The sequence below is a fragment of the Paramisgurnus dabryanus genome, chromosome 20 (genome assembly GCF_030506205.2).
Source record: "Paramisgurnus dabryanus chromosome 20, PD_genome_1.1, whole genome shotgun sequence".
NCBI classification, from domain to species: domain Eukaryota; kingdom Metazoa; phylum Chordata; class Actinopteri; order Cypriniformes; family Cobitidae; genus Paramisgurnus; species Paramisgurnus dabryanus.
In genome coordinates this window covers 2694215-2713692 of record NC_133356.1, presented here as the reverse complement: position 1 = coordinate 2713692, position 19478 = coordinate 2694215, and the positions used below count along the sequence as shown (strand labels likewise).

At 37.3% G+C, this 19478-nt stretch overlaps 1 protein-coding gene across 3 annotated transcripts in view; it reads left to right on the top strand.

Moving 5' to 3' along the window:
- Window positions 1-6762: 6762 nt before the first annotated feature.
- The window catches only part of LOC135786566 (zinc finger matrin-type protein 4), a 152536-nt gene continuing 139820 nt past the window's right edge, over window positions 6763-19478 (top strand). The window contains exon 1 of one of the 3 annotated variants that reach the window (XM_065296034.1): window positions 6763-7252. The gene's annotated coding sequence lies outside the window, so the exon portion shown is untranslated. The remainder of the gene's footprint in view (window positions 7253-19478) is intronic. The other 2 variants (XM_065296033.1, XM_065296032.1) reach the window with 2 other exon arrangements.

Below are 19478 nucleotides of genomic sequence, written 5' to 3'. Positions count from 1 at the left end.
CTCTATAATTATCAGAAAGATGACACACATATACAAAACATACACAAGGTCCTGCAAATAATCAATAATTTCTGTCCAAGGAAATCCCTGTAAAATAATGATTGATGGCTATTTAGACAAGTCTGATGGCTTTACTGATCATACTAAAGCATTTTAGTGAGGCTTTTACCTCCAGTCACAAAGTTGTTAACTCAAACATTGGCCCTTAAGAATCACGCCAGAAAATCTGCTTCCCCAAACCACTAATGCATTTAAAGTTTTAGCCAATCACAGAGGTGTTGAGGCCACAGCAAGACGTCCGTGCCAACATGTCAATAGGTTGAGCTCCATAAAACCCTCATAAATGTCTGTGTCATTCTCCAACCACAAAATAACACTTTACGACTGGTAAAATAAACCTTTCGCAATCGGATGAAAAGTCAGGGGTGACTGACTACAAACTGACTTTGTGTGTGCGTGTGTTTCGTTAGTTTGTTGTTTTATAGTCTGGTTTTATAGACAGTTCTCCTCTGGGTCACTGGGAATGTCTGACATGCACCAAAATACAATGAAGTGAAGATTTTGAGTATCTCCGAATCTCTGAAATGGAAGGCGGTCAAATTATGCACTTAAGAGAACAATAAAAAATAGTAAAAAAGCCACTAATACTTTATCTTTACCTTTCCAAAGGTTTATGATAAAAGAGAGATGCTCACGTTCACAAAATACTCAAACAGACACTAACTGAACACGAAACTCTGAGCACACGTGAGATTAAGTGATTATCTGGCAAACGTGAGCGTCTCTTTTATCATGAACCCCTTTGAAGCTTCTGCAGCAGGCACATATTTTGACATGACGCATAATGCACATAGGATAGGCTAAATACATATTTTGATGAGCTTCGCATCATGTCCCCTTGAAAAAGAAGTCACTGGACATGAACAAAACAGATCCTGGGTCATCAGGAGGTCCATATAACCTGCAAATACATTTAAAATATTTAGATAGGTGTGAAAATTATCTCATCAAGCCAAGACTTGAGGCATCACCTTTAATCCTAATATAACCTTAACCTTTTTGGTTAAACTGGAATGATTTGTGTATCGGTTAGGAAAAAATGTTTTCCCAAATAAGGCATATGAACAAATCCTGGCTGAAAAAATGGAATGAGGTGTTTTTCAAACTGTACTTTTTGTTTTAACATAACATGATGGGAAATACAGAAACTAGAGGAACACCAGACTTGCAGCACATACGTCTGTCTGTGTATGATGGGCTAGTACATGCAAATGTGTTTTGTGCAAAGCTCTTTAGCTCCACCTAGTGACTAAAGTTTTACACAACAAGTTCTTAATAAAGTGACTTTACTCCCATAAATAAAAAAATGTATTTGTGAAGCCTATGGAGATACTGACAAAACCAGCTGGTGTCCAGCAGATGGCAGGAAACACCAATGCATTAAAACCTCTTTTTACTCTAGCAGTTGTTAAATGTTGAAAGGCAAATCAGATCAGCTGTCTGTTTTATATAGTTAATGACACAACAACCATATTTACAGACAACCATGTAGGTTACATTTCTGTTTTGGCAAACGTTTTTATCCAAAGCAGCTTTGAAGCTATACATTTGTTCAGAATCTGTCTTCCATAGGAATCAAACCCATGACCTCTGCGCTGCTAATACAACCAGTTCAGCTGCTGGAAACAGGTTAGGGTCAGTTAAAGAAGGGTCACTTTTTAATCACAACATGCCACCTCATTCAGACTGACTGTCAAAACATCTTGCATGTGACATCACTGATGTTATTTAGGGGAAGTGTGTAAACAGTTAAACAAATAATGATCTGCTTAAATTGAAGTCAACAGTGATCCGACTTGCAGTGTTATAGGTCAGCTTGAATGCTGCAAAAGTACAAGAAAAAAAATGAGAAAGAGCTGTCCTGCAACTGACTTTATAAATAGATTCAACAAGAAATTACTGCCACCGAGTCTTTGCGCCACTTAGTGGATGCAACCGCAGTGACTTCTAGTTGTTGTGATGATGTCATGTGTCCTAAAAATGTTCCCAAGTTGTCACAGGGGCATTAGCCTTTAAAAGGTCCTAATATGCATCATTATGGTACAGATATGTATACATTTGGTACCAATATGTAACACCCTGGTACTAATATGAACTCTTAAGGTGAAAAATCAACTTGGGACAGCATTTTTTTCTGATAGTGTATATGGTTTCCCATACGGCAAAATAAATACATTTTACTGACAAAAATATATTTTAAATATATGTTCAATTGAATATATTTTTAAATTTGGAAATATATTTAGTTTTAACCTTCATATATCAACATATATTTCAAATATATTTCAAGGGCAAGCAAATACATTTAGCCCATATAGCAAAAATGTATTCTTTGCCAAAAAATATTTTAAATAAATGCAAAATAAAGTTGCATTTAAAAGTTGAAAATATATTTAACTTTAACCTTTTTAAAACTGTTAAAATAAACAAAGATTTTCTTCCAATGTGACGTGAATATATTTCCTTGGATTAAAATATATGGAAGGCTAAATATATTTTTAATGCCTTAAAATGTATTTTTTTTATATATTTCAAAATATACAACAAATGACCAAAACATATATTGGTGAAAATACATTTTTTTAAACATATTAATTTGCCATTTTTTTGCCGTATGGGTTCAGCAGTAATAACATAAACAAACAGCTTTCGTGGAACAAACGTAACTTCTGGTGAACTTCTGCATATAATCAATATAACAACAAAGTCATTAGTTTATTTCTGATAGCAAGCAAAATAAATAACAAGTAGACTACTTTAGTTCAAATTATAGCTAAAGCGTATCAAAAACTACACTGTATACATTAATTTTACACAGTAACGCAATGTTAACTACAAATTGGCTGCCAAACCTTCTTCACATAGCGTTAATCCAAACTCGCCGTCTCCCCTCGTCTTTAGGAAACCAAAAGATTTGTTATTTTCAACAAGGTATTTGTTCCAGAGTTCAGTTTGGCCACTAGCCAGACCATTAAACAAACACAGACCGGAAGTTAAGTTCCATCCAGACGCGTAAGCGTGACAACACACGTGCGTCCGATGGTACTGGAATCACAACACTTACATGAGTCCTGAAGCTCCAAGAAACACAGCATGACTGGAACTCTTGTTAATTTTTTTCCTCATGTTTATCACTCAGTGTTAGAAAACTTAATGAATCGGTTTAAAAAAGCCTGCGTCTCACACTGAGCGCCTGAAGCTTCAATTACATATCGAGTTCGTATCGCACTCACACACACCAGCACAGGTTCAAATCTCATCGCTCGGACAGTTAATATGCAGACGGGTGATTGACAGCTCTCATTTCTATCTCAGGTGTCTTTTAGAGAAAAGGACGTCCTTAACCTATGCTGCCAAAAGCAGTGAATCCAAACAGCTGCGGGAGATTAAAGCATTAGATTTATCACAGCTCTCGATGACCACACTATGAGAGATATTCAGCGCTGTGCCAGAGGTGTGATGAGCGCTAACACACCACAACCCTCTCAAAGTTCAGCCATACAGACGTCTGGTCATCACTGTCAAATGATTTAGTTACTACTGAATCAGTTTATCTTCATTTAATAATAGTTCACTAGAGACTAAGAAGGGAATGTTTGACTAAACTGCATTGGGTAGATGTTTTATTCAAAGTGACTTACAATGGATTTTAAGAATACATTTTATTAAGCACTTCGGTTTTCTGGGCATCGAACCCATGACCTGTTATACTACTAACACAATTTGCTAAGCTACAGGCATACATTAGAGGCATTACTGTACTGCTCATGAGTTGAAAATATCCATACACTATCAGAAAAAATGGTCTCAAGCCATCACCGGGCAGAAGTCTACTCTTTTAAAGGTCCTAATACATACCCTTGTGGTACTAAAAAGCACTTTTCGATACTAATATGTACCTCGGAGTTACTAATATGAACTCTTTAGGTGGAAATGCGTATCATTTGTAAGGGTAACGCTACAGTGATAGCTAGGGACAATTTTTCAAAGTGTTTCAGGTATTTTCATCAGGTAATTACCCTTTTTTTTGACAGTGTAGCTTGATTTGCCTAAAAATAGGAATACTAACGCTTAGCAACTTTGACTCCAGCTGCGGTCTGACATTGGCGCAGTACTACCTGTTTGTCCAACCAATAAAAGAGTGTTAATTATTTGGTGCATAATTTAAAAGGGGCATAAATAAATTAATCGACACAGAAAAGTGCAGAAAGACACTAAAAAGAGATGGCGGAAAAAGTATCGCTAACAGCTACATCACACATGCACAGTGATGTCAGTGCCATCAAAACTGATAATCTGGTAAAACTGTCTGAGATCAAAATAGATGTGTGCTATTGACAGTACTGTGGTTCAGCCCTGCAGCTTTTTCAAAGACTCCATTAACTACACAGTGCACTGTTTAAGCGGCTAAACAGGAGCGGATAGGAGCGCTCTCACTCTTTCAGGCTAATGAGCTGTGTCTCAATCCTTGTCTCCTACAAGCAGCGCGTAAAGAGTCCTGTTTGACCTCGTCTCGACGGCAGGCCGCCGTTTGGCAGCACCTGCTCAAAGCGGCTATCATCAAATTTCAGCCCCTGTTTAGACAGGCTGGCCATAAGCTCTGCCCCACAGCAGGGTCACATGAGAGCCTGGCGACCTCAGCCCTGCTGATCCAGAGACACACGGATGGATGCCAAGGACATTTTAACACACTTGCAAAGTAGTTTTGCACCCTTAAAATATTAAGCCACTGTAGTTGTTGTTATTTTTTTTCTGCCTATTGAGCAATTTTAATGCCTACGCTGTGAGATGTCATAACACACTGGTTTGCTGATGCACCATTCCGAAGAGAACCATGGGAGGAAATTTAATCTTTGGTGACAAACACAGACAGCAGAAATGCCTGTATGTTGAATTTGCATTAAATCAGATATTGCTATTAATGAAAGTGCAAATCCTTACACAGACCTCAAATCATCTGCTATTTTAACAGAAAATAAATGAAAAATACATACAAACCATCCAACTCCTTAATCTATTCTTACACAGCAATAAATTACATTTCATATAGCAGAATGTTAGCAACAAATGTTCACAGTTTGATGAGAAATGCAAGAAAAACGCACAGCATCTGCCAGAGCCGGGATGTGGTCCTACATATGACATTAGAGACAAATGAATGGTGCATCACCGATTATCAGGCGCTCAGATGAATTGGCTTCCTCTGTCGTCTTTGGATGCACATTGTGATGGGATGGAAACGTTTGGATGCTCCACAAAAGCGGCTGTCAAATCTGCTGAGACATTATAAAAGGACATTCATTTCTGACACTCTATGCAGCCTTTTATATTCAGCAAAAGCATGACAATTTCAAGAGCAGATTTTGAGTAATTAAACAGCATCGTCTCAGTATGGAGTTACTAGACAGCAGAGACAGAGCCCTTTAATGCTTCATTTAGAGGCATTTGATGAATTGATGAGTGTACGTTATTTAAATTTTACTAAAGAATAATTAATTGGTCACAGATGGGACATCCTTAATAAAAATGCAGAAACTACCACAAATAAACATGACATTTCCGAAAAATATATCATGGGTAAGGCATATTTCTGGACATGTACCGTATAAGTACATTGTAGTACTTTCTGTTAGGGTGCATGAGCGTGCCATTTGTCATTACAGTAGCATACTGTAGTAATAAATTCTTTTAAGGGATTGTTCACACAAAAATCACTCTCATGTTTTTCTTTGTTTTGATAAACACGAAGGAATATATTTCAAGGAATGTTTGTAACCAAACCGATCATGAGCCCCTATTCACTTTCATAGTAGGAAAAAAGAATACTATGGAAGTTGAATGGGCTCGTGAACCCTCTAATGTAGTACACTAAAAATAGTGGGTTGTTTCAACCATGGTTGGGTAAAATATGGGCAAATCCGACGGGCTCTGGCTTAAATTAATCAAAAATGTCAAGATTTTTTACCCTACCATGGGTTGAAACAACCCAGCATTATCAGACTATGTTTACAAGTGGGCGGCTATTTTCAACCTCTCCGTATAATAACTTTGTGCACACATGTCAGTTTTCAGAAAAGTGTTCTTTGACACATAATAAACAGCTTTTTACACTTTTATATTATCTTTGAAACAAATTTAGGGTTGCATGACCTTGTGTGGTTCAGAGGTCAAGTTTGCTTTTGTCAGTGATGACGTACCGAAGTTTATGAGATTCTGACAATGAAGTAACTGGTTAAGTGATAACATTGAATGTGAAAGAAATGATTTGCTATTTTGAGAGTGATGATAAAATATTTACAATTTGGTCCATTTCTATATCCTGTATGGCATTTTTTTTAATAAAGTTTTTTAAAGTTGTGAAACATGTAGAAATTAACAATTGTTTTATTGTGGTAACCATGTTTTATGCATAGATTACTATAATCAAAACCATGGTTTTACTACACTAACTGAAGTAGGCTAACTGTACTTAACTATGCAAACGATAGATAGCAAAGCAATTGCAAGTGAAAAAAATAAATAAAAAATGCTCGATAGAGATAAATAAGATTAATAAAATCTTTAGTTTAGGTTTTATTTCGATTTTTACAGACAATCAAAATACATAAACATGCATTTAACCATCAATTATGTCATAGCACTGTGATGACCCCTCAGTACCATCTGACACATCATTGTACTGTAAGCTACAATGGCACAGCCACAGTGCCTACTTTTGGAGAGGAAAGTCACGCGACCACTGTCTGACTCTGAAAGTAAACTAACCAGTTAGTCGTTTGAAGAGGAGAGCCAGTAGACTCGTCAGATGACCTCGGTTTGTAGGACGATACGCGCGTGTGTGGACAGTGTAATTCATATCTCTGCGTGACTGACGTGTGTGTGAGTGCGCGCGCTCGTTTATACGCGCAGACCGATGGCGTCGCCGCCGCCGCGCGCTCTTTTCGTCGCTCTCCGATCACCTTTCACGATCTCACTCTTTATGGACGGAAGTGATCGCTTATGATTGCAGGACATTTTCGGATTTGGGTCTCTTTTTAGTCCAAGTGCTGTCGGGAACTGTTCTCCTGTTTAAACCGCGACAGATAACAAGTTTGTGGGATACAGGTGCGATTTTACTGTAACTCCAGCGGATGATCACGAGCACAGATCCGGACTGTCGGATTAAAGTAGATCACATCAGATCTAGAGCAAGGTGAGCTCGGATATACGCACTGTTATGATGATAGTAGAGTTGTTGTTTCTTTGTTTACTGTGTGCACACATGATGCTCTGGAGAGAAATGGAGGAGACCGCGTCTAGTGTCACACTTTTTACTCCAGCGAATGTTTCTATGGCTTGGTTTCTTTTTGAAAGTCCATTTCTGTGTAGTCTCTTACTTAAAGTATTTGCTGATTATGGTTGTTTAGGGAAAATCTATAAAATATGAATCATTTCATTCAACACACGCTGACCTTATAACAGGGCATGCTTTTACACTATATGGGGCAAGTTGTCACAATGGGAACCTGCTGTTCATTGAATAAACTATCTGAAGTTTAAACAATACAAGATCACACAGCCATAATATATCTGTATTTAGAATATAATTTAAGAACAGCATTTAAACCAGTACAGTATAATAAAGTTACTACTGTATATCGACATAGCAAACTTTTGATCTGCACATTAGAAAAAAGTATTTTACTTATTGTATACAAACATATTACACAACCGTGACAACTTGCCCCATTATAAATTAGACAAAAGAGACGCTATAACCTACTGTAGTAAGTTTAACCAAACAGCTATTACAAAAACATGATGATATTTGGAAATTTGAATTTCTCAACTAAATAAATATGATATTTTAAAGTTTGCTTAAATTTTACTTAATGTTAACCAGTGCAGGTCAGTGTGTCGTTAACTGAATTAGTTAAATTCTTGAGAAACATGAGATTGTCAAAGTTACATTAATCTTTACCCATTAAGCTTAAGCAGATGAAACAGCTGCTTGTTAGCATCATGTTACTGTAAAGTCCTGAGAGATGCATGCAGAATAAGTCTAAGAGCTGTCAGCAGTACCCTTGTAAGGGGCGGTGTGTGAACATGGTCATTATCACAAAACACTGAATGACTGTGGTTTACAGATGTACACAGACATGGACTGTGTGCTAATGTCAGTATTGCAATGATGTATGACTTTTGAATGATTTGAAAGCATTCAATGCAAGCATTACATGCTTTGTGCATTTACAAAACCGTATACTACATGCATCATAAAATGTGTGGATGTTTTGTGTCCTACATGTGTGTGCTTTTTATAAGGTCTGTTATATTTCGATAAACTTTAAAGGGGGCATATCATGAAAATTTGACTTTTTCCATGTTTAAGTGTTTTAATTGGGTCCCGGTGTGATAATGTGATAAATATCAACCATAGACTAAAAAAAGATGGATGACGTGACATCGACTCCCTCCAATGTAATGAATTGAAGCCAAAAATGTCCGACCATGGTCGCCGTCATGTTACGTAAAAACGTCAGTAAGGAGCCAGGGCATGCACAGAAGGAATCGTCCGTGGAACCAGAGGCGGAGCCGCGGTACCAAACTTCCGCCCAAACGCTCACGCAACCATTTCAACCACGGCAATCATAACGACACGCAAATTACTAGCTAAAATTTAACTTATCAAAAAAATTAACACTTGAACATATATCACCATGGTTACAACTAATTGAAAGGGCCAAAATCATCTTTTGGAGACTTTTATTGGAAGTGTAAATATTTTTTTATTTAGTGCACAGTCCCATTCATTTGAATAGAGAGGGCGGGTTTATGACTTGTACTGCAGCCAGCCACCAGGGGGCGATCAAAGAGCCAGCAGCTTCACTTTTCAAGACTTATGAGGCACACCCGATATTAACCCAGTAACATAGTTTTGGTAAACCATTTACTGCAAGCATTTGAAAAAATAGGTCATTGAAATCTGGTCCCCCTTGTGATGTCAGAAGGGGATAATACACTGCCATTTAGTGCAGAGATCAACTCATTTGCATTTTAAGGGCACATTTTTGCTCACACCTACAAAGTGGCAATTTTAACATGTTATGATCAATTATCTATATTTTATTTTGAGCTAGAACTTCACATTGATACTATGGGGACATCAAAGATTTATTTTACATCTTTAAAAAGTCTTGTGAAATGTCCCCTTTAACACCTTCATTTTAGTATTTAAAGAGCAGAACAGCCAGTGATTCATATTTGTGGATTTTGATGTAGTATTTTGTAACCCCGTTGTACACTGAAATGTTAGGCAACAAAAATTCTCCACAACTTAAGCTATTTGTACCATTCAAAAGTGCAAGCAAGGTCAGTGTTTGAATATGAAAAGATTGAACCAGTGTTAGTTGTGCTACAGTGATAAAAGGTTACATTCTTCAGAAGAATGTGCTGGGTTTATTCGTCTTTCAGCTTATCGTGTTGTCTTTTCATGTTGTCAACTACCACAAAAAAGTAGACTCTCCAATCAGCTGATAAAACAAAAGTTGTTGTGCTGGCTCAGAGCTTCAGTGTTTTTCCGTTTTTGTTTTCATGCTTGAAAATACGGCCATTTCATATGTTTTGTTCAGCAATATCCGACAACGGTTTGGGTCTTTGTTCCGGATTTGCTGTATTGTTTAATACTGTACACCTGGAAGGCAGGTGCACAGGGCTTTCTCTCAAGATGATATATTTATATCCTGTGTGCTTTATCTGCGGTGAACAGGGATTCTCTTCCAGTTGTGACGCCTGTCAGTGTGAATGATGGATTTGGTGCTGGTGCACAGGGAAGTTTATGGGTCTTTGCGTGAGGAATTTCAAATGATTTGTTTAGTATGCACTGACTCCTGCATAGAGATAGAATGGAAGAAATAACAACAGACCTAAAATAGACCCTTAATGTATGTGCACGCAAGCATGCGCTTGAAATACACCGACAGGGCACCTGAAACGGATCCTTCTGCGTGTGCATGCGCGCGATAAATGCCTCAATCAAATTAAGGTTATTGCAAACACTGCTCTCCATCCTCGATTATCCTTAATGCACTTATAGTCATAACCCGTCAGACTTTATTTAAATGCCAAATTTGTGTCTAAGAGGAAATGATAATTGTGTGGATTGTTTTTTTCTCCACTCTCCTGACCAAGCAATCTAGTTGTGTTTTTCTCAAGACTGCTCCATGGCAACAGGCATGACTATCCACCAGGAAAAAAGCATCTCCAGATTTGCATTAATTGCTTTAAACGCTCTTATCAAATGCAAACATCTCATCATTATGATGCATCGTGTTGTAATGCGTTGTTGTCAGTTTAATGAAAAGACATTTAAAATTAAGAGACTGTAAACCCTGCTTGCTGTCAGTGCAGATGATGAATCCAATCTGTTCTCCAGTGTGCTTTTTATACTTGCACATTTAACAACTAATCCATAAAAAATAATGCACTCATAAACAGCTTTTCTGTGATCCCTGAAAGTTTGCTGGTGCCTAGTAGGGTTTGTGGGCAATAGTGATTCAGAGATTAGTGTGTCTAATAGGTATTCCTCACTTTGGACTTAAGTTCCTCTGGTAACTCTGTAGGAAAAGCATACTATGACATTTGTTTTGTGTGATGGGTGTATGCTGGAAAACAAACACCTGACAGGAATATGTGAACCTACATTTCATATAGGGTTGCACCGAAATGAAAATTCTTGGCTGAAACAGAAAACCGAAAAAGAGGAAACCAAAGCCGAAGACCAAAACACCGTAATAAATGATTATGCCAATTATTAGTACCATTGCATTTATGGCTAATATCACTCTGTACTAACTTTACTAGGGGTGTGATGGATCAGATCACATTACACTTTTTGATGCATGCTTCTGATTATTTTTCGGATCAGCAATAAAGGGGTGTGGAAAATCTAATAACAAATAAAGAAATTGCAAGCATTTATAAAAAAGAACAAAGTTGCACATTATTAAGGTCTGAAATTAGCATGAGGTACAGAAATCAAATTAAATGAATCATAACACTGTCTTTAATGTATAAATTAAATATAATTATTATTATTTTAGAGCTACGGAAGTGTCAATAACAGAAAGATTTTATTTTCGCTTGCTTTTTGAAACGCGTCTCTCTGTGTATTTACTACTGAGCGCACTTAAACACACAAGCATTCATTGCTTTAGTCGCCAAATGTTTGTTAATGGACTACAGTATGAGACACACTTGCGCAACTCTTTAAAGTTTACACATCAAGAGTTCTGATATTTTCCTGTTTTCTTTTGTAAAATCACTAGTTTTGATTATTTGTCTACTAGTTAAAAACTAGAGCCATATTGGATTAGTTCTTCAACAAGCACTCACATTTGCAAGATGTAATAATAAGTTACAGTAAAAATTAATACCGTAAGCATCACCAATAAAGTTTATGTTCATGCATACATTAGTTAACTTCTAACTAATGTCCTTTAGTTTCAGAAATGCTTTGGAAAACACCATTATGTATTCATAATTAGTTTTTATGTTCTGTTTGTGCCTATTATGGAGGGGTATGTCTAGCAAAAGCATACTGTAGCAATGCTCGTGAGAACTCCAGTCACATTTTCTTCAGTAAATGATAAAATATGGTACAACTTTTTAAGTTTTATTCATGTATTTGAGGAAGGCTTTTAACCTGTGCTCCTGATGTGATGTTTTTGAGGTGATGTTTCCCATGCCGCTGGGGTGATGCTTCTGTTTATCTCACCTTTTCAAATAACCAATGAGAACAGGCGTATATGAGGCGGTGACTCATGGACCACATGCTCTGGTGTGAAGGAACCAACAGGATGAAAGCGAATCTGCCTTTATTTTTTTACCTTCTCTCTCTCTCTCTCTCTCTCTCTCTCTCTCTCTCTCTCTCTCTCTTTCTTTAATCTTTTGTTTACGGTTTTAATGATGTTACCTCAAGGTAGGCAACACCACAGCTGCTGATGGAAAAGGACATAGCTCTGTTCTTCTAGAAATTTGTGCAATTAATGTTAAAAATGCGAACAAAGAAGTAGATCTAGAAGTAGCCCATACCCTTAATGTGTCCTGGGATTTATCTGGGATTGGTTGATGTTGGTTCATTCACACTGCGGGTGATTCAGAAAACACTGAAACCGAGAACATGCCCTTAAAGTGTTTTACAATAGCCAGTCAAACATGTTATTGCAATTTTTGCACACACGTTTCTCTGAAATGGGACAAAATTAAACCAGGAGACTTTGTCACAAGACACAGCAGATCTCACAAAGCCCATTTCAACCCTTAACCCAATTTTGACCAAATGCGTAGTTACTGCGCTTTGCCTTTGTAGGGCAGCATAAACTAGTGAATTGCATACGAGTGCATCGTTGTTTTGTGGACAGTATGACCGATCCCGGCAATGTTACTAGGTCCCTATACCGAGATCTATTCCTGGGATTAATTCTGGTATTTTAATTCTGGCATTTCTATCGCAATTTTCTGGGATCAACCCTTTGTGTGAAAGGAACTCCAGATTTATATCATGAAATTTTTGTCTTAATTTGTTCACTTTTATGTTGTTATGTTATTAAACTGACATGATTTCCTATTAATATGAATTAGCAAAAGAGATTAAATGTTGAAGACCTGAACTTTATTTTTAAAGTTGAAGACCTGAACTTTATTTTTATATAATCAAAGTGAATGGGGACAGATGCTAAAAAGGGGTGGGCTTTCCTGGTCCCTGAGGGCCATTGTCCTGCAAAGTTTAACTCCAACCCAATTATTAAACTCACCTTTGAGCTAAACGTTTGGGCTGGGAAGATTAATTGTGCAAATGTGCTTTTTCTCAATCAATGAATTTTAATGAATTACAGTAAAATGCCATCACGTCCAAAAGCCAGAGGGCACTCTTGTGCAGAAACTTCATTTGGCCGCAGAAGAAGTATCATTACAAGCGCTATTACAGAAAATGTCTAAAAGCATGTTTTTATCGCTGTTCTTTGAACTTTTTCAGGTATTTTAATGTTAATAAAGAGTATTTTGAATGTGTGTGTTTGACGAGTATTGCTTTTTTAAATGCACGCTATAAACGACTCAAAATCATAGTGATTATAGATTGATAAGGACTTACTGATCAAAGAGCCGTGGTACATGTACGAGCTGTGCATCAATTTGAGCTTTAAATTGATTTAAAGGTGATTTCAGACAGATATTTTTATTAAGAAATGTGATGCATCGTCACACCCCTATAAACTTTGCAAGACAACGGCCCTCCAGGAACAAGAACGCCCACCCCTGCTCTAAAATAATAGCAAAACACCATAAAAGTACCATGAAAGTAATCCATACATCTCCAACTCTCCAGAGTTTTCTTAAGTCATATAAAAGCATGTTTTTATTTGCAGTATCTTTTGCCATCCATAATCTTTTAAATGTGGTCCCTTTAGGCACCATATGTTAGATTTAATGCCAATGAGATGTGATGATTGGCTTTAACTCTGTTGCAAGCAGAGAGGTCACCTGAGTCCACAGATGACCCACAAATGCGCTTGGTGCCAAAGTCAGTGATGTAGGGCTTCAGGCTTGCGTCATATTTTCGTCAGGGTCCCAGCGGGCAACAGAAATTCGTCTCTCTTTCTACATTATGGAATTCATCTTCATATGCTGGTATCCTGTGGCCATAACTGGTTTAACCCCGTGTGCTGTTCCAAGAGTTATATACAGTAGAAAGAAAGAACGCAGAATTCACAAAATGCCCTGCAGGAACGGATGACTGTGGTTTGGCTTCACGGGCATCTGGCAGTCATATCTTTCAGCGATATGAGGTGAAAAGAGGAGGCCTGTGATTGACGGGTTATGCAAACAAGGACATCGCTAGGTGTTTGGGTGTAGAGCAGGCAATGAAATTTTCCCTGAAATATATTTTCATTGCATCACAGCTATTTTTGGTCGGACTGACTGAGGCTATATTCTTATGACGTTTAGTATTGTAGCACATTCAATTGATATATATATATATATATAAGGTCAAGCTAAAATAACGTAAAGGACAGTACAGAGAGATATTAAATGTGTGGTTGTAATTATGTCTTTATGAGTAAAGTAGCTTTTGAGATATAATCCTTAATGATAATTGACCTTTCCCTAGTTTTTCATTCATATGTTGAAGTCTGTATTAGCCAGATAACAAAATAACTACATTTGCATTTTCTGAAGGAAACAGTTCCTGCAGGGAACACCAAAGAAAAGAATAGCATTGAAGTTGTAGATGAGCTCTGGTTTAGTCTTGTGTTTCTGTTGTCATGACACTCCGCATGAATCTATAAATGGTAAGATAGATATAAGATGAATTAAACCATTCACAGTTCAGCATTCAACTGTTTTGTTATCACTGTTGCTTAGATCTTCAGTGGATGTGTTTACATGCATCAATTTTCATCAATCATATTGCAAGCCAATTCGTTTACATGTTCATGATCCGAACTAATCGTCCGCGCAAGCACATAGCTAGTGCACCCATTCACTTAATAATTTGTGTTGCATGTTTTTGTGAATACGTAAATGAGAGGTAAATATGAGGCATGAACATTAGCGCAATTCCACTGTGCATGTGCAGAATTTACTAGAGAAAATACTCATGTTGATTTATGTTTGCTGATGCATCAGATAACTGATTGATATACACTCAATTAAAGGATTATTAGGAACACCATACTAATACTGTGTTTGACCCCCTTTCTGGTCTGCCTTAATTCTACATGGCATTGATTCAACAAGGTGCTGAAAGCATTCTTTAGAAATGTTGGCCCATATTGATATGATAGCATCTTGCAGTTGATGGAGATTTGTGGGATGCACATCCAGGGCAAGAAGCTCCCGTTCCACCACATCCCAAAGATGCTCTATTGGGTTGAAATTCGGTGACTGTGGGGGCCATTTTAGTACAGTGAACTCATTGTCATGTTCAAGAAACCAATTTGAAATGATTCGAGCTTTGTGACATGGTGCATTATCCTGCTGGAAGTAGCTATCAGAGGATGGTACATGGTGGTCATAAAGGGATGGACATGTTCAGAAACAATGCTCTGGTAGGCCGTGGCATTTAAACGATGCCCAATTGGCACTAAGGGGCCTAAAGTGTGCCAAAAAAACATTCCCCACACCATTACACCACCACCAGCAGCCAGCACAGTGGTAACAAGACATGATGGATCCATGATCTCATTCTGTTTACGCCAAATTCCGACTCTAACATCTGAATGTCTCAACAGAAATTCAGACTCATCAGACCAGGCAACATTTTTTCTGTCTTCATCTTTCCAATTTTGGTGAGCTCGTGCAAATAAGCCTCCTTTTCCTATTTGTAGATGCGTGGTACCCGGTAGTGTCTTCTGGTGTTGTAGCCCATCCGCCTCAAGGTTGTGCATGTCGTGGCTTCACAAATGCTTTGCTGCATACCTCGTTGTAACGAGTGGTTATTTCAGTAAAAGTTGCTCTTTTATCAGCTTGAATCAGTCGGCCCATTCTCCTCTGACCTCTAGCATCAACAAGGCATTTTTGCCCACAGGACTGCCGCATACTGGATGTTTTTCCCTTTTCACACCATTCTTTGTAAACCCTTGAAATGGTTGTGTGGAAAATCATAGTAAGTGAGCAGATTGTGAAATACTCAGACCGGCCCGTCTGGCACAAACAACTAGTGATGTTACATTTGAAGCGGGGCTTCGGAGCTTGTGTCGAGCAAAAGGGGGCGTGCCAGATGAAGCATCGATTCGAAGCTTGTGTTGTTAACATAGAAATCACGTGACCGATGACGAACGAAGCTTCACTTTCTGCTCAGTCACGTGGGCGCTTCGCTTTGTGTGTCAGAACGTTCGAACCCCAGAGGTTTTAAGCAGTTATTTGCATTATTCACATTTTAGTCCCACATAATATTGAATAAATAGTATTGTATGTACATATACTTGTGAGTGTGAACATTATTCAATAAAATACAGTATTGAATCATATGAATATCAGCTCTTATTAATTAATACTGAAATTTTTGCCACAGAATGAGTAAATGCATTTAATATATTGACCATTCACACACATGTTGTCTAAGCTTTATTTGTACACATAATATTAATATTCATCTGAATTTCATCAGCTTGTTGCTTCACTGACGGAGCTTCTTCCAGAAGCGACTGCTATGTTTTATAAACCAAAAGATGGCGCTGTTTTCGACACCCTCGTTGAGGCTTCGAATCATGGTTCGAAACAGTAAGGGAAGTATCGATGCTTGATTCGATGCTTCATTTCACCATCACTACAAACACCCATGCCATGTTCAAAATAGCTTAAATCACCTTTCTTTCCCATTCTGACATTCACTTTGGAGTTCAGGAGATTGTCTTGACCAGGACCACACCACTAAATGCATTGAAGCAACTGCCATGTGATTGGTTGATTAGATAATTGCATTCATGAGAAATTGAACAGGTGTTACTAGGGTAACAGTGTATTCTAGGGCTGCACGATTTTGACAAAAATCATAATTATCAATTATTTATCTTGATATTATAATTATCAGTTAATTAATAGACTTTACACTGAAGTTTTGAAATGTTTTATAACTTTCTGTGAAGCAGCTGCATGGTAAACATCCAAAATAAATAATATAATGTATATATGTAACAAATAATTATGGAAGTTATGTTATTGGTAAAAAATCCAACATTAATTGCTACACGTCAGCTTATCAGTATATCTCATTCACCAGTGTATTTTGTGCCCAAACAGGGCTCGCAAATTTTCAAAATCTTCTTCAGTTTTTGGTAACCCAAAATGAATTCAAGTAGCTTGAATAAAAAAAGACAAAACATCTATCAAAACACAAATAACACATAAATAATCAAATTACATTCATCAATACAAATATTTTCTTCTAACTGAACTGACATTTGAAATATTAACTGAAGTCACAGATCAGAAAATGCCACTTGATGGGAGGGCATAATGTCGAGTTCCTCAATTAGTTTTCACCACGAGCCAAATTTTGCCAATACAAAGCCTATGGGGTCACTGACCACAATGTTTGCTTTGCTATTCTTGTTGTTTTTTTATGCTGTTGTTTTTTAACAAATAAAAAATTTGGATTTTCATGCAAACCAACTGTTCCTGCTCATCTCCACACTGGATATACTCACCATTTAATGGGTTCATTTGGTTTAATGGGTCACAAAACTCACAGTTGGATCATACAATGTTTTTCCAGTTATTGATTGGATTATTTTTCTGATCAAAAAAACAGGGGCAACTGTCGCTTTAAGAGCAAGTTTTGAACAGAGTCACTACTGTAGGCTTTTTACAATTTTACAATTCTCTTCACTGCACATGCAATATAGATTTTGCCAAACATACTGCTGAAACGCACAGAAATGAACACAAATGGACAGCTTTAATTGAGGATTTTGGCGATGATGTACTTATTTCACCCAAAATTGTAATCCTGATTAGTTAATTGATTATATAATAATTATCGCCCTAATATATACTATAGCATCCTTTTCAATCCGATTGATATTTGAGTCAGATCGAACTCAGTCTGATCAAGGTGTTTACCTGAAGCCTTTTCAGTCCATCAGTTTGATTACAAACTGGTTGCATGTAATGTAGCAAATGTTAATCTGAAGGAGATTTTTAATGGTTGATTTCTTCTATATGAAACTCATCAAAATAAAAAAACACGAGTACCCATGTTCAAAAAAATGCACGAAGCATGAATTTGGCCCTGAAATACTCAGTCACACGCAAAACTATTTTTTTCACACTTTGCATTTGTTTAGCATGAGGATTACAACTGTGTTAATAAGTTAAAATGCATGACATAGCATTAAAAAAGTAGTTTTGAACGTGCCACTGTGTTTACACTTTTCTGAGGTTTTTGCATGTAGTTGTAAAGGAGGTGTAGTGCAGAAACAGCGTGGCATTTTAAAGCGTCCAGTCCTTAGTAAACACAATATGAAAATCAATATTCGTATACACTTGGTTGTGTCAAAAGCATCTATTTCCACAGCTGTGTGAAAAGCTTTTTTCATTAACATGCAATTAATTAAATGTATTCATCAGACGCTAATGAAGAAACCCTCAGACTGTGGTGCAATTAAACGGATTGCTTTTAAGAAAAACATAAATAAATACTGTAGCATGATCATTGGAGAGCCCATATCTAATATACAGCAGATGCTTGCATTTCTGAGTTGTCCCGTCATTCCTAGAGAGGGTTTGGCTGACGGGAGTAATCCTCTGTCTTCTTAAAAGTGAGTAAACAGGCATTTATTCAAAAGCTTTTCTTGGAAGCTCTGATATCAGCTGCAGCCCACATTTAGCCATAGACCGTATCCAAGGCATTGTGAAATGAACCAAAAGACCCCGGAGAGCAGAGGTGTTTGTGCGATAGCTCACACACAAACTGAATAATGGACGAGATCATAGAAACGTGTATCTTCTCCACACACCAACAACCTACACAAAACATTAAGCTGCAAGTTGTTACAAAGGGGCATTAGCTCTTCTCTAACGTTCTTGCGCTCTCTCTTCTCAAGCTGAATGAGGGTTAGGATTTCAATTTGGACTGACATGTTATAGCTAAGTGGTTGTGGGTTGTTCATTCAGATTCATGGTTTGCATGCCATTCTCAATTTTTATCTCAACTATAAATGACCCGTCATTGTTATCAATTTGAGTCTCTTAAAGGTTAGATGTTGGTCTGTTGTTTGTGCATTAGTTTGATACTTTATCAGTGTAGTTTATAATTCTTTTAGTGCATTTACATTCATGCATTTGGCAGATGCATTTATCCAAAGTGAGTTTGAACCCATGACCTTTTGCGCTGCTAATGCAATGCATTGCCATTGAGAGCTATACAGGAGAATAAGGTGCAACAAGCAAGGCTGGGGAAAAGTCACACAAGCTTTTTTCCTTATAAAACGGTAAGGCTAGCTTTTACAAAAAACACTTCATGTACAAAAGAAATTTGCATCAAATGGCAATAGGTAACTGATTTATAAGATGGCTTAATTGTATGATTTATCTCAATTGTACATTTTAGTGCCGTCTGCATTTGCCATTGTGACGTTGGGGATAGCAACAGGGTTTCATTTGTGCCTTTTTTCCGCATAATCATACGTTCCTGTATGATTCACATCGTACAAATTCATACCTGAGAAAGTCAAAATGGTAAATTGGGTAAATTTTTACTTGAGATCAAGATGAATTTACAGCTTTTTCAAATTGCAGAACATACTACAGTCACAATTAGTTTGTTTCCATCCATATATCTTTTAAAAGTCATTGCTTATCCATATCTGGTAAATATGGTAGCATTTATGTTTGCTTAACATGTGAATATATGTCATGACACAAACATATGCAGT